This window comes from Desmodus rotundus, chromosome 12, assembly GCF_022682495.2.
Source record: "Desmodus rotundus isolate HL8 chromosome 12, HLdesRot8A.1, whole genome shotgun sequence".
NCBI classification, from domain to species: domain Eukaryota; kingdom Metazoa; phylum Chordata; class Mammalia; order Chiroptera; family Phyllostomidae; genus Desmodus; species Desmodus rotundus.
Genome location: NC_071398.1, coordinates 1,684,836 through 1,699,942, shown reverse-complemented (window position 1 = coordinate 1,699,942; position 15,107 = coordinate 1,684,836).

Genomic DNA, 15,107 nt, shown 5'->3' with positions numbered 1-15,107 from the left:
CTCGGGAGGCAGAGCTGGTCCACGCAGAACTTGAAAAAGGCTCTCAGACCACGTGTGGAGAATGGGAGGTCACAGCTAAAGACCTGGTGTGCTCCTGGTCTGGACAATGGCATGCCGGAGCCAGGGCCACCTGGCCACGAGCCCCCTGGACTGGGAGTGCTCGGGGGCAAGGGCTGGCCTGCCGCTTCCCGGTGCTCTGGCCCCGCTTGGCCCAAGCATGTGGTGTCCCTGCCTATCGGCCCTGCAGGGGACTGAATGGCGGTGCCCCTACTAAGGACAGGACCCTGTTCCAGACCCTGTGACCTTGTCTGTACAAAGGGCCTGGGCAGATGTGACTAAGTCGAGAAGGCTCTCGACTGGGGGCAATGCTCCCGGATTAGCCTGGTGGACCCTAAAGCCAATGATACCTGTCCCCTTAAGAGGCAGAGGACAGGCTGCAGGCAGGGGACAACCACTTGAGGACAGAGGCAGAGGCGGGGCTGGACCCTCCCCTGGAGCCCTCAGTGGAGCGCTGCCCTGCGGGGACCCTGATCCCCAGCATCCAGCCTCCAGACCCTGGAGAACACGGGTCCGTTGTTCTGAGACCCCAGTTTGTTAGGCAGCCTCAAAAAATGCGTGGGGGCACGACCAGCAGTGCACTTGGTGGCGAGTGGCTGTATGAGCACTGACCCTGTTGGCCCAGGCTCTTTAGGGGGCCCTGTGGCCTCAGCGCGGCCTGCAAGGCCCCATAGGGCCATGGCCTCCCTTCGCCCTTGCTCGCTCAGCCCTGACTTCTCAGCAGGTCCCAGCCCCCCCCCACCACCACCACCCTGGCCCACCCCTGCATAGCACAGGCCAGACTGCTCCCTTGGCCAGAGGTTGTCTTCTGCCCACAGGCCCTCTCCTCGGGGAGTGGCCCTGACCCCAGCCTGGCCTCTGCACTGACCCCTCAGGCAGCTGCCAGCCCCTGAACCCAGCAGAGAGCCCCAAGGAGGCATGAGGTGGGCACACAAATTATTGTGCAAATACTGGGTGAGAAAAAAGGGTGTAAAAGTGGAGAGGGTGGGGGAGAACACGCCCACGGGGCGGGAGTGTGAACTGAGCCTCTTTGATGTCCTTGGTGGCACATTTACACCTGGGAACCAGGGGCTTGGCCTGGCAGTAACCTCAGAGACCTGGGCCACCCTGGCCGGCCTTCGCTGCTGCCCCCTGGTCACGGTGAAGAGTTCCCAGTGACCTAGATGGCAGCACGGGGTGGCCGCAGAACCAGTGAGGGACTTGCGAGGAAATATGTGCTCTGTGCTGCTGGGGAGGAGCCCCCCACCCCCACAGCCCTCTGCTGACCCACGGGGGGGGGGGGGTGGGGGGAGGGGTGGCTGGTGCAGGTGGAGAAGGACACGCCCATCGCAAGGTGGCTCTCCTGTTTGTTCATAACCAACCGTCTCGCAGAGCGACACCGGCAGTCGTCTGGGCCCGGGTCCGGGGGCACTGCACTGTGATGTGAAATGCACATGTCCCTGTGTGTGGCCCTGGGCTCCGAGACCCTCGGCACTTGTCAGTGATGAGGGCGATGGCAGCGTCCAGTTTTATGCTGATGGGTGATGGATGGAGCCCTGCCAGGCCACCTGTGCGTGGGGGGGGGCTGCTCCCCAGGGAACCCGGCACGAGGTTCCTGGCACCTCTGGGAAGAGGTGGCATCCTTGACTGACGGGCAGCGATCCAGGCAGGCAGACCTGTGTCAGGAAGCCACCCCCGAACCCAGGAGGGCACGGTTTGGAGAGTGGAGCAGTCGGCCTGGGCCTGGCCTGGGCACCCCCTGCCCCAGCCCACCACCCCATCTGCAGGGACTCACAGTCCAGTTGGGAAGCCAGCCCCTCGACCCCGTTTGCCGAGGTGTCCCGTCCAGGACGTGCTGGGACAACCGCCACACAGCTAACAGACTAGGCTCCCCTTTCCCACAATGAAGGGGGCGTTTAGCAGCTTTGCTGGGCGGTTTAAAAGCAGCCTCTTCCACCAAAGCATCAAGACCAGCAAATCTGTGACGGCTTCCAAGCCAACTTGATCCGGTCACCCGCTGTTCACAGTAACAGACCCCCATCTTCGCAGGCATCTGCCCCCCCACCCCTGGCAGCTAACGCAGAAGCAGTGATACTGGGGGTGCCTCCCGCAACCTGGGCTCCCCCTCTGCTCCCAGCAGGCACCGGGGCCACTGAGAAAAACAGGTGCCCCCAGAGCCCCCACCACTCTCGTTCACCCCGTGCTCTGTGGCCAGGACTGCACAGAGGGGGCCTGGCCCCAGGGCTGTATCTGGACCTCCGTCCAGAGGACAAAGGAGGAAGGAGCCCGAGCTGGGAGTCGCCTGGGCCAGTGCCGGTGGGAAGTTTTTATGGAGATGTTCTCCACCTTGCAACATGAAGAAGTCCTGGGTGAGGCTGAAGGCCCTTATCCCAAGGCTGGTGACTGGGGACATCTGTCCTGGCCCCCACACATGTGGGTGTGCCTGCAGGAAATGTCCCCCGAGTCCTGCATGTTGCTGTCGTCACCTCTCCAGGCTGGGGTGTCACCTCCCCTGCTGCTGCTCAGGGGCGCCCCAGCACCGTGCCCGTCCTCGGGGCCCTCGCCCGCAGGGACAGGGCTCCTCCACGCTGCCTCCCAGGTGCCTGCATTTCCAGTGTCAGTGGTCCCGGCGCCATTAGGCTGAGACGCCCATACTGTCATGGTGTGACTTGGTAAACTCGAGGCCGACCCCACTTCCTCCCCAGACCGCAGGGAAGGCTTCTGGACTGGAGATGTGGGGGATGGAATTGTGTCCCCAGAAAGATGTGCCGAAGCCCTGACCCCAACACCTATGACTGTGACCTTATTCGGGAGCAGGGTCTTTGCCAATGTCCCCAAGCGAAGCCAAGATTATACTGGGTCAGGGTGCCCCTCCCCAGCAGCAACTGGTGTTCTTAGAAGGAGCGTCACACCAGCACCAGCATCCCCTCTCTCCCCCCGCCCACCCTCTGTCCCACTGCAGGGGACCTAATTCACCCACACACAGGTTTCAGCCCATTACTGCCCGTGGGCCTTCCAGGCCCGAGCGGGATGCCCGGGAGGGGGCTCACTTCCTCAGAGCCCCTCTGGTAGCCAGGTGTGCTGCGTCTGCGAGGCAGATGCAGGTTCGCCTGGCTGGAGAGTGGCACTCCAGGGGCAGGAGGCGGGCACAGGACAAGGGTGTCTTCCGGGAAGTCCCGGTGGTCCCAGCCTCCCTAGGCAGCCCTCTCAGACACAGGCAGGCAGGGCCCCTCCAGGCTCCCGGGACCCAGAGCTGAGTTCTGACACCCTGGGAGGCGATGGAGCCATCTGCCGCATTGTAGACACAATCAGACACTTCTCCGCATACTGCTCAGCCTGTAATTTCCTAAGGCTCCATCTAATTCAGGCCGCAGGGGCGGGGCCGGCGGCTTCTGCAGCAGAGGCAGGAAGAGATGTCACCGTGTTCTCCAATGGCTCCCAGGTCCAGAGCTGGTGCCCAGTTTCAGGGCCTCTAACGCTCCTCTGGAGGGGCTTCCTGGCCAGTAGCTCTGGCCCTAGCTGTCTGCCTGGGGGTGCTGGGTTGGTAGAGAGGAGGGGTCATCAGATGTGAACAGGCAGGAAACTGTAAGAGGGGCCCCTGCCTCCCGAAGGAGAGGACAGATAGGAGTGGGCACCACTCGCAGTTCAGCGGGAGGAAACCTCGCTGGCCCGTTGTTAGTGGACCCTGAGGCCTGCAGAGGGGAGTGACTTGCAGGAGCATCGGGGAGACCGCCCTGACCCGGCTCTGGAGGGCCTGAGCCTCGGCACCGCCTGCTTCTCCGTCCTGCCCAGGTGCCCAGCACGGGCCTCACCATGTCCACAGGACCCAGGGCAGCTGCTCTTGCAGTGCCCCCCCCCCCCAAAAGCAGATAGGGAAGTAGAGAGGCTGAGGACCCACTGGCCCCCGGAGCACCACGTCAGGAGGCTGGCAGGGGGCGGCCCCACCTCCCCAGGGCCAGCCTCACAGGCCCACAGCCACAGCCTAGCCCAGCTCGGCCAGGCCAGCACGCCTGGCTGTGGCCAGGGCCTTGGGTGATGGGGCCAGAAAGGTGGCAGCCAGTCCCGACTTCCCAAGAAGATTCTGTAGGCATTTGCCCATGGTTCGCTCCTGTCCTGCGCCTGTCGGAAGGGGAGCAGAGGGAGCTGGGGCTGCAGCGGGCTGTGCCTCTGCGGCCCCCTCTTCTGCTTCTTTGCACCCCCCTTTCCTGGGGCACTGTCAGGGCTGTCAGCCCCGCCGGAGTCGGGGGACAGGACCTCGGCAGCAGAGTGATATCTGGGCCAGGGCCCAGCCTCTGGGGCCAGGCTGCCCAGTCTGTCCCTAAATCTCCAAAGGTCGGCCGCTGCACAAGGGCCTGGGGCCCTCACACCCTCACTTCCATCTAAGGGCCGTGTCTCTGCGCAGCTGCTGTGTCTCAATAGCCCAGAACTCAGTCTTAGGGTCAGTCGTGTGCCCAGGGGTCAGTGGGAGGCCTCTGTCAGACCCTGGGCTGCGGTGAGGGAGGAGCAATCCCCTCAAAGAGTGTGTGTCTGAGGGCTTGGGCAGGTTAGGGGTTCCAAAAAGAGGGTGGGCAGCTCGCAAAGCTCAGCAGGAGGAACCTGGGGAGCAGGTGGTCCTTGCAGCAGCTCTGAGGGGTGGGCGGGGGTGGGCGGTGGACCAGAGAGGAGACCACCGCGGAGGGATGGTGCAGGGTGTGGGGGAGGGGACAGACACGTGGGTGTGGCTGCGCCGTGGACAGTGTGACCCGTGTTAGACACCAGGGCCAGGTCTCTGTTCCCGGCGCCGCGCCGCAGGAAACGGGGCCCTCCGCCGAGCACGGTCCAGAGGCTGCGGGCATGGTAGATGGGGTGGGCTCTGGCTTTGGCCAGACTCTGCGGCGCCCAGACCAGGATTCCAGGGCGGGCGTGTGCAGGCCTCGCTGTCCTTGGTCCATCTGGAGCAGAAGAGCGGGTGTTCCATGGTGCCCTACCAGGACCAGCCTCGCGCAGCAAGACGCAGCCGGGAACGAGGGGGAAGCGCCACAGCTGAGGGCTAGGGACCTGCATGCAGGCTGGGGGCGGGGGGCAGAAAAGAGAAGGCTATCAGTCATCCCGCTCGTGGCCTCAGGGCTTTTGCTGCCAGGGGACCAGGCCTCCCCAACCGCCCCCCCCACCCCCTCCATGAGGCCAGAGGCGTCGCCAGGCGCCGATTACAGGAGCCAATGACCCGCACTTCAGGGGGATCGTTTCTTTTACTGCGCAGAACCGCAGGGCATAAAACCCCGATCCGCTCTTGGTGCGCGCGTATCGTTTAATTACTCCGCCGCACTCCCAGAGCCGGCTGCGGGATGCTGGGCGGCTGTGGCCCTTCCCCATCCAGTCTGTTTACACTTCTTTCCCCTCCGAGCCTCCCAGAAGTTTCCACGAAAACAGATGTCGGTAATCAAAGGCTTCCTGGCCCCCGCACAGCTCTGCTCCTGCAGGCTTCCGTGGGGCCAGGTCCCTCGGCCGGGGTCTGAGGCTCCAAAAGACTCCTCAACTAGCCCCTCCCGGCCTGCAGCGCCCGCGCCCGTCCAGTTTTATGGTCAATAATGGGTCTACAGTGCCGGCCGCAGCACCTTGGCCGTCCCCGCGGCCTCTGGCAGTGACGCTCTGCATGCCCAGGTGGGATTGGGGGCGCGCCGCCCCCATTTCGCAGGTGGGAAGGAGAAGGCTGGCAGCCGAAGGGACTGCCCGCCGCCTCTGCCCCAGATTCCAGACATTCCGAGAGAAAGGTGGGAGCGCTGCCGCCCTTCTCGTGGCAGACTGACGCCTCGCCCCGAGCTCGGTGCGGGTGGGAGGCGGCTCCAGCCGCGCCAGCCCCTGGTGGACTCAGCCTCAGGCTCCGCCGCTGTGGTCTCTGTGGCTCACCCCTGCTGCCAGCCAGAGCTGCGCAGAGCTTGCAAAAATGACGTTTAAGTTGTCTGTGAATGTGCGGAGTTGGGCTGCAGCCTCTCCCCAGGCTTCTCCTGGGTGTAGTCTTGGTAAGAAGACCACCCCCTTCGCCTGCCGCCTGCTGCCCCTTCACACTCTGGGGACCAGGGTGGGCTCCACTGGATCCTGCTTGGGGGCCATCTTCCTGAGAAGGAAGCCAACACAGAAAAGCAGGGATGGAGAAAGACTCCTGTTGCCCTGGTTGAAGCCCCTGGATCCAGCCAGGCCTGAAGTCCCTGGACTGTGTTATAGCAAAAGCCAATGATTGGTCTATGTTGTTTGGGGTTTCATTTGAGCCTGTGGGCTCAGTTTCTGTCCCTTTGATCTGGATGAATGTGGCGAATGTGGGCCCTTCCTAGAACAAGCCCCAGCATCCTCCGGCCCTCATCGGGGTAGGGAGGGCAGCTCCCTCACTGGAGTGGCTGACCTCCTTGAGTTCCAGCAGGAGAGGAGGTGGCAGCTGGCCCAGAGCTGCCCTCCTCCCACCCCTGGAGGCACCAAGGACACTAAGATCAAGGAGCAGAGGTCCAATGGGGATCTAACAGAAACCTCTCACGTCTGTCCCTTGCTCAAAGCCATCCAATGCCTTCTCATGCCTCGAGGCTGTACCAGGCTGGGGCCTCTGCTCTCTCTGCTCCTCCCCAGGCTGCGGCCTCTCTGGTCTGCACTCTTATCTAGAAATGAGCTGGCTTGCTTCACCCCCAGGCCTCCCACTTAGCTCGAGGAGAATGCCGCTCACCCCCACTCGCTCCTCGTGGCAGGCTCCTCCCAGCTGTTCCTCTTCCTGCTGCTCAGCCCCAAAGTTGTCTCCTTTGGGGCCTTCCCGTAGCCCCTTAGTCCCTGTGGTTCCCCCCTTCCCTTTGCCCTCTGTCGCTTGCTTCTCCCCACCGTGACAAAAGATTTCAGCGTCACTGTGACCACAGGGCCTGGGGAAGGCCCTGCATGCAGGCATTCATTCATTGTTGAATGAATGAATGAATATGAATGAATGAATGAGCACAGCCTCCAAGGCCTTGCCAATGACCTCCTGCCCCTCCTGTTACCTGCAACTCATCCTCACCCATGCACATCCAGAGCGACCACCCTCACCTCCACCTTCCCTCCAGAGAAGGCCCCGCACCCAGGATTGGGTGCCTTTCCTCCCCAGAGCCCCCTGGGAATAAAATGCCTCTTGTAGCCGCAGGCCTCAGTCCCCCAGGGGTCCCTGAAGGGAGGCAGGGATGCCGGCAGGCCTGGGTACAAGCAGCAGTGTCCAGGACGGTGGAGCTGTCTGTTCCCACGTGCGGGAAAAATGAGCTTCTCCTTACCCCACAAGAATGACCATTTCCAGAAAATGATGCTCTGAACTCGTCGTCTGCAGCGAGCGGAAGTGGAATTCTACAGCCACCCACCCCGACTGATGGCTGCTGTGCGCACACCTGCTAACATTTGTTAAGTGGGGACTTGGTGGGAAGGACATTTTGATTGTTTCTGAAGTTTGCTGCGCCATTCCCCTCGCTCTGAGTCACACAGTCTGTGTGCTGGAAATGTCCCCTGTGGCTCCTGCGAGCACCGTGGACGGCACGTGGCCATGCACAGCGGCATGTGCCGCGGCAGCCCTCGCAGACTCGGGTGGGGGCCTGCAGGTGCAGGGCCGTGGGGATGGAAGCTGGGAGAGTGAAAGAACAGTCTGCACCTGGGCCGAGCTTGCGGGAGGAGGAGCTGCGCATGCACAGCGGCACCCACGGGGATGGGAGCCGCTTCCCAGCGCTGGCGGAAGGAGGGGCAGAGGGCTCGAGGGGTGGAGGGCTTGGGCTGGGCCCTCCTGGGCAGTGCAGGGGTGGGGTGGGATCGGGAGAGCCAGGCGCAGGCTGCCCAGTGGTGGCAGGAGGGGGCGAGGTGACCATGTACCGGTCACGTGCCGTCTCTGGTTCCTACAGAAGTCACTCGTTCCAGCCACCATTCCAGGTGGCAGCCACCCACCCTATCCTTCCCTCTGGAGTGCAGCCCGGCACCTGTGCAGTGCGGGGGCCTCCTGGGAGCCCTGTGAGCAGGAATGAATGAGGCTGCCGACGTCTCTTGGCGCTTTGCATGGGGCTGGCGGGGCACACAGTGGATGCTGGGGAAGCACCTCCTCTGGGAATTGCGCCCTTCTGGCCACCTCTGGGCCTGCGCAGCCTCCTGGCCTCACAGCTCGAGGCGCAGGGGACAGGCAGGTGGTAGGCAGAGGGGCACAGACAAAGTATCGTGACACCCGTGTGTGAACCAGCAACAGCACAGGGACCTAGGGACGCTTGCTGACGCTTCCTCTGTAGGAAGGAACATTCAGGAGCATCATCAAGGGACAGCAGGTGGGGCCCGGCTGAAAGGAGCTCCGGCATCTGGCACCTCGGGGGACAAGGCAGCAAGGAGGAGGTGAGTGCTCCCGTGGACGAAGCTCCGGGAAACCCTAGTCCTGAGAACAAGGAACAACCCGCCACGTCACGGCGTTCGTTTTCAATGTTACAAAACAATGCCGTGTGCCGTGACCGCACACACACGCGCACGCACGCACGCAAGTATGTCAAATATGCAGAGAAGGCTGTGGAAGGGAATCCTCCACACCGGCCGCCGCCGCCTCTGGAATGAGAGGGGCCTGGAGCCGCAGAGAAAGGGGGCGTCAGCCTTATCTGTGGCGTTTGCATTCTTCTTGCCGGGAGCACGTGGCATGCATGCCTCTGTAATTAAAAATTAATAATTCTTTAAAAAGGAGGGAACAGCAAAAGAAGCTGGTTTCTGCCCTCACCTTCCTGACCGAAGTCTGAGATGAGGCCGTCCCCCCAACCCCACTGTGATGAAGCCCAGGGGGACATGCTTGTCCTACTCATTCACTCACTCTCACTCACTCATTCATTCATTCATTCATTCGGTGCCATTGTCCTGTCATTTGCTCATTCAGCAAGCATTTGCTGAGTGCCCACTCTGGGGTCCAGGCTGCGGGAGTGAACACACAGGCGAGACCCCCGCCCAGGAGTTCCCATCTGTGTGTGTGCACACGCGTGTCTCCTCTGCAGCCCCCCTGGGCTCCTGGAGAGAGGAAGGGGGCATGATGGGCAGTTGCTGTCCTTCGCCCATGAGCTGAAGGAGAAGGAGGGGGACAGTAAGTGAACCACCCCTGAACATACCCAAATCAAGTTTGTATTGGCCGGAAATGTGTGACCGTAGGCTGCTCCCTCTCCTTGCAGAGTCCCTTGTGCGGGGCTTGTGGGCGTCACTTGGCCTTCAGGGACACTTAAAACATCTCCTCTTCTTGCAAACCATACCTGGTGTCCCCACCTCCAACCCCAGGAGACCACCCCCTTGGCTGAGCTTCTTGCTGAAGCTCCATGTTAGACTCACAGACTGGCAGCTGGCGACCGCTAGCAGGCGCAGGATCTGCGTAGTGATATTAGCTGAGTGGCTGGAAGGTTCCGCGTATCTGGGGGGGCCATGCCCAGTTGTCCTGCACTAAAGTCTGCTCCACTCCCGCCAGCACCCGAGTCCGAGGTCCCCACCTCAAAGTGCCTCTGGGTGTGCATGGCCTTATTCCTCCAGCCACTGCCCTGGAGACTGAGTTGTTCCTCCAGGGCCTGTCCTTGCCCACTGGGTGGATGGATGGACTGGTGGACTGATGGATGGGTGAATGGGTGGACGGATGGATAAATGGATGGGTAGGTGGATGGACAGATGGATAGATAGCTGAGTGGATGGACAGGAGAGCCAAGCAAAACACAAGGGGCAGACTGATGCCTAGGTGTCAGCCACCCTGCCCCGGCGCCCTGGGGAGGAAGGAAGAGGAAGGCACAGGGCTGGGAGCAGGCATCTCCATCTCTGTTCTGATGGGGGGCGGGGTGGAGGGAATGTTACAAATTGGATCAGCCAGCAGAGAGCTGCTGTGCGGTGGGTGGGGAGATGCCAGGAGAAAGGGGAAGACATGGGAAAGAGAGCAGAGCACGGAGAGGTCAGGAGAGAGGGAAGGTGGGGCCCAAGGCTACAGAGACAGGGTGGTGAGGCTGGCCAGCTGGCAAGTATGGTGGGGGCGGGACCCAGAAAGCCCCACCCTCTCCACCCCCACTGCAGGCTCTTCTGCTTTGGCATTAGCCACAGGGTTGGGCTGAGAACTGGGTCTTGAAATGCCCAACCTGGACTGAGTCATTTCTTGTCTGGCTGGAAGAGCCTTTGCCACCCAAACTGGGGCTCTGGGGTCGACAGGGGTCCCCGGACAGAGAGGATCACCCATCCTCGCGGAACACCCTCCAGTCTGGTGCCGGCGAACCTGGGGACCATGACAATTCTTCCCAAAGGTGGGTCTGTGGGGAGGGGCCCAGAGCTCACCCATGTAAGGACTGTATATCGGGCCCCTTAGACGTGGGTGCTGTGCCAGCCTAGGACAGGGCAGGCACCGAGATCTGCTGTCCTGCGCCTGCCCAGGCCATGGGTGTGGGAGGGCTGGGGAGTCAGTGAACTGAAGGGACAGTGACTGAACACAGGGTTCCCATAGGACGCGCCCCATGGTATGTACCTGAGAGAAGTGGAAACACTCATCCCCACCAAAACTGGCACCAAATGTAACCAAACGGGGGGAACAGCCTGAACGCCCAGCGGTGCACGGGTGCAGAGACAAAGCTCGGTGTGTCCAGTGCCCCGGAAAGGAAGGCTGCCGAAGCCAGGGGGGCCCCCCACGCCCCGTGATTCTGTTCGCCGGGTGACCCAGGTCAGGAAGCTCTGAAGACATGGGACAGCAGATTAGTGTGGCTTCAGGCTGGAAAGGAAGCTTTAGTGGGTGAGCGGGAGCAGGTGTCCTTCTGAGGGGACGGAAGCGTCTCACAGGGACTGTGGTGAGGGCTGTGCGTGTCTAAGTGCGAGGAAAGCCACTGGCCGGGGGGGCTCAGTTGCTTGGAGCGCCATTCTGTACACCAAAAGGTTGGGGGTTCGATTCCAGGTCGGGGCACGTACGGGAGGCAACCCATTGATGTTTCTCTCTCACACCCATGTTTGTTCCTCTCTCTCTCCCTCTCTCCTTCTTTTTCTCTTTCTCTCTCCCCCTTCCTCTAAAATCAATAAATATGTTTTTAAAAGCCACTGAATTGCTCACTTTAAACGGGTACACTGTCTGGTATGCACATTACATTGCAATATAGCTGTTTATAAAACAGAAGAAAAAGGCAAAGAATGGCGACAATCAGGCGAGTCCAGAGCGAACGATGTCCTAGAGATAACTGGGCCCGACCTGCCCCAAAGCTGGTGCTGTGGGTCCGCGGGCGGGGGTGGGGCCGCTCTGTTTGCAAGAGACCAAAGAGCAGGGCCCCAGCCAAGAGCAGGGACTTTGCCTGGCCCCTGTAAAAGAAAAAATCTGGGGACAGCGGCGGGCGGGGGGGGGGGGACTTGACGTGGGTTGGATATCCGCAGGCATTGCGGGACCAGTGTCAGTGCCCTCCCACGCAAAGGTGCCGCGGTCATGCAGGGGGACGTCTGCACCCTTCGGGGACACGCGCAGAAGTGTTTAGGGGTGAAGTGTCGTGGCGTCTGCAGTTGTGCAGCAAAAAGTGCGTGTGTGTAAGGACGGAGAAAAAGCGCCATGTGCACAACTGGTAATTCCCGGTGTGCGCGACGGGATTCTTTTGATGTTTTGGGTGTGACATGCAGACAAGTCAGAGAAGAAGGTGTTGCTTTGCCTCACTGTCATCTCATGAGACTTTGCAAGTCCCCAGGCTTCCCGCCCACTGAGGGGCGTCATCAGGGTCCAGTTCTGTCGACCGGAAACTAACTGGGGCTCTGGGTGCCACCCACCACCTGTGCCCCACTGCCCAGTTACCTCACTCCCACTGCACCGGCCGGCCCTCCCGCCAGGCCCCGCTGTGCGGGCGCCATGCTCCCCCTCCAGCACCTGGCTCCCTGGAGCCCGCTCTCCGAGTGGAGCTTGGGCACTTTTTCCAAGATGCGTCCTGATCGCCTCCCAGGGCTCTCAGGATGGCCAGCCCCCCAGCCGGAGCCTCCCACTCCCCTGCCACCTCCTTGTCCCTCAAATGAGCCTGGTCTGGCCTGTCCCCAGCCATCCCCATGCCCCTCCCTCCAATGGGAGCTTCTCCTTCCCCCAGCCCCCTCCCGCTCATCTCCCCTGTCTGCTCAGAGTTGCGCCTCCCCAGCCCGGGTCAGCTTCCCAAGGGCTCTGTTCCACCCTAGGCGGCCCTGGCCAGGCGGCAGCATCCTCGCCGGGGAGCGTGCCGGCTGCTGTGGCCTCTTTGTGGCTGTGCCGTGGTCTTAGGTGAGGCCAGCACCCGTGCCGGCAGCCCCAGGGTGTTGCAGATGGTGTGGTTATACTTCACACCCGCTCAAGGGCGCATCTGATGCCCCAAAACAGGAAGCCGGGGTTCATGACGTGGTCCTGTGTGTTCCCACTACCTCCCCAGCCCCGGGACCCCATGGGGGCAGGACCGCCAGGGTGCGCTGCACCTCCGGGCCCTGCGCACAGCGGGCAGATGTGTGGGCTGTGACGGTGGAGGGTGTTTTGCCCCTTCAGCTGTTGGGATGCACGTGGGATTCCCGCCACTTTTCGCACCTGGCCACTGGCAGCCTTGAACCTTTGGCTCGTCCTGTTTTAGGAAAAGGAAGCTGTGGCTGCAGCACAGTTGTTCCTGCCTGGGGGAGTGGCAGTGACAGACACAGCACCACAGTGCCCAGGAAGCCCCTGAAGAACTCGGTGCCACAGGCCCCATGACAGAGCCAGCCCTGTCGGCCTCCCTGGTGGCCACAGCCGTAGAGCAGCCCTGCTGGGTGGCCCTCTGCAGTGACCGATGCCCCCTGCCCCTCCGCCCACTGGTGCTTCCACCCACTCTGGTCCCCAGGTGTTGACCCCTGGACACTCCCTCTGCTTCCAGAAAAACCCTCTCCCCGAGTCCCAGGAGAAGGCAGAGGGGCACACTCAACACAGGTCCCGCCGCTCCAGGCGGTGGGCGAGCACGGGTCCCTGCCAGGGTGGGCGCCTTCTCAGGGCCCACTGGGATGCAGACCAACCAGGCTGCCCGGGGAAGGCCGGCCGACACCCCAAGGCATGGCGCTGTCTGGGGAAGCATCTTCTGGAGGTGCCCCTCGTCCCTGCGTGGCCTCAGGTATGCCTTCCCCTCTCCAGATTTTCACTGGGCAGAATGACAGGTGTCCATGACGTGACCGGTCACTGAGCTCACAGACATGGAGAGGAGGGGACAGGAAGCTAGGCCTTCCATGGAGACACAGATGGGTCACTTCGCCTGCCTGCAGCGTGGGAGCTACATTTCCACATCTTGCTCGGCCCGGCCACCGCTGGCCGGGCTTGGGTCAGCCTCCACGGCCCGGGCCGGTGGTCAACGGGCAGCCAGTCCTCACTCTGTTTGCAAACATGCTCCGCCCCTGGGGCCCCTCCACCTGGCCCCAGCTTTGGCCAGCAGCTCTTTTGCCTGGCTGGGGCTACTGGTCTGTCTGCTTGCAGGATGCGCTCGCTCGCTTCCCACCTCCACAGTCCCCGCAGGGCGAGCTGTGCTGTGGAAATTGGATCAGTCACCCTCCCGCTTAAACCCATCAAGGGTGGCTAACGGCATTAGAGTAAAATTTCAACTCCCAGCAGGAGCCCACAGGACGCCCCGCAGGCAGGGGCGCGGCCTCCCCCACTGGCTCCCAGGCCTGGCCCTTCCCCAGCACCCAGGACTCCCGCCGTGTCCTCCACACACCAAGCTGTGCCCGCACCTCTGGGCCTTAGCACGGCTGCTGCTGGGATCCTTTCCCCACCGCTCCGAGTGCTGGATTTTTGTCATGCTTGGGGTCTTAAAGGCTCAGAGGTCTCCGCGGGAGAAAGGCCTTCCGGCTCGGCCTTATCTGCAGTGATAAGCCCTGTGAGAAGCTCGGGAAGTTCCTGAGACTGCTCATCCTGCCCAGCACCCTCGCACCTTCCGCACGTGGGGCCATTTCCCTGCTGTCCGGAGCCCTCGCTCACACGGGGAACAGGTCTGCGCTGGCCTTGGTGCCCTCGACCCCCGGTGAAGATCAGAGGGTGTGGGGGGTGAAGCTGGTTGGTGAAGACTCCCCTCCCCTTTCTTGCCCCCACCAAGCACTCTCCACGCCCTGGGCCTGACTGCAGGCGTGCTGGCTGGGAGCTTTCTTGCTCCTGTGTGTTAGTATCAGAAAGATGGAGCATAGCTTCCCACACCTTCTGTGTTTGCTAACTCTCTACATGTATAGAAAACAGACTTCAGCGGTACTAGCCAAGCACTTGTGAAGTGGGAGGAAAACACAGCAATTAGCGAGGGAGAGGGGGGTGGCAGCTCCGAAGGAGGCCTTGCGTCCGGGCGCTGTGCTTCCCGTGGAGGAGTGGACTCTGTCCAGGAGGTCACGGGGAGGGGGGTGTGCACAGAGAGCCTAGGGCCCCCAAGCGGAGGCCAGCGGCAGGAAGGGTGGCCTGGGGGGGCTTCTCTGGGCATCTGCCCAGGGCCGCTGCCTCCTCCTCCTCCTCCTCCACTGTCCCCGAACTTCCTCCGCCCACCCCCACCCCAGCCAAGGCTGCTGGCCCTGCCGGCCCTCATTCCGACTCTCCCTCCACTGCCTGAGCAGCTTCCTTCCGAGGGCCCCAACCAGTAAACAAACGCACAATGAACACCGTCTCCAGCACCCCGCAGAATCAAAACACGGGGCTTAATTAGAAGGGGAGAGCTCAGCACTGATTCTACCATATGAGCTGTATTTCTGGGCAACCAGATAGCCCAAACCCATACGGAAAATGTCTTTACAGATGGGCCAGAGAATAAGCTGGAAGAGCCAGGCTGGGTGGAGGGGGTGGGGCCCACCACCGGGCAAGCGCATTCCCTCGGCAGCACCCTTCACGGTTAGCCAGGGTGCGGTGAGGAGCAAAGCTGAGGACTTTCAGTCATTTCACGATTGTTTTTAAGCTGTTTACAGACAACATGGCCCTCCCTTGCCTGCAGTGGGGTGGACTGCTCCCACACGCCATTCCCCACCCCCACCCCAGCCCCAGCAGGCCTCTGATTGGGAAGAAACGAAGGAAACAGAAAAAATTACCATTGTGCATTCTAATCAAAAAACAGACTCAGGGAGCATTTACCAAGGGGTGGAAGTACTAGGTGAGGGGTACGGGGCGC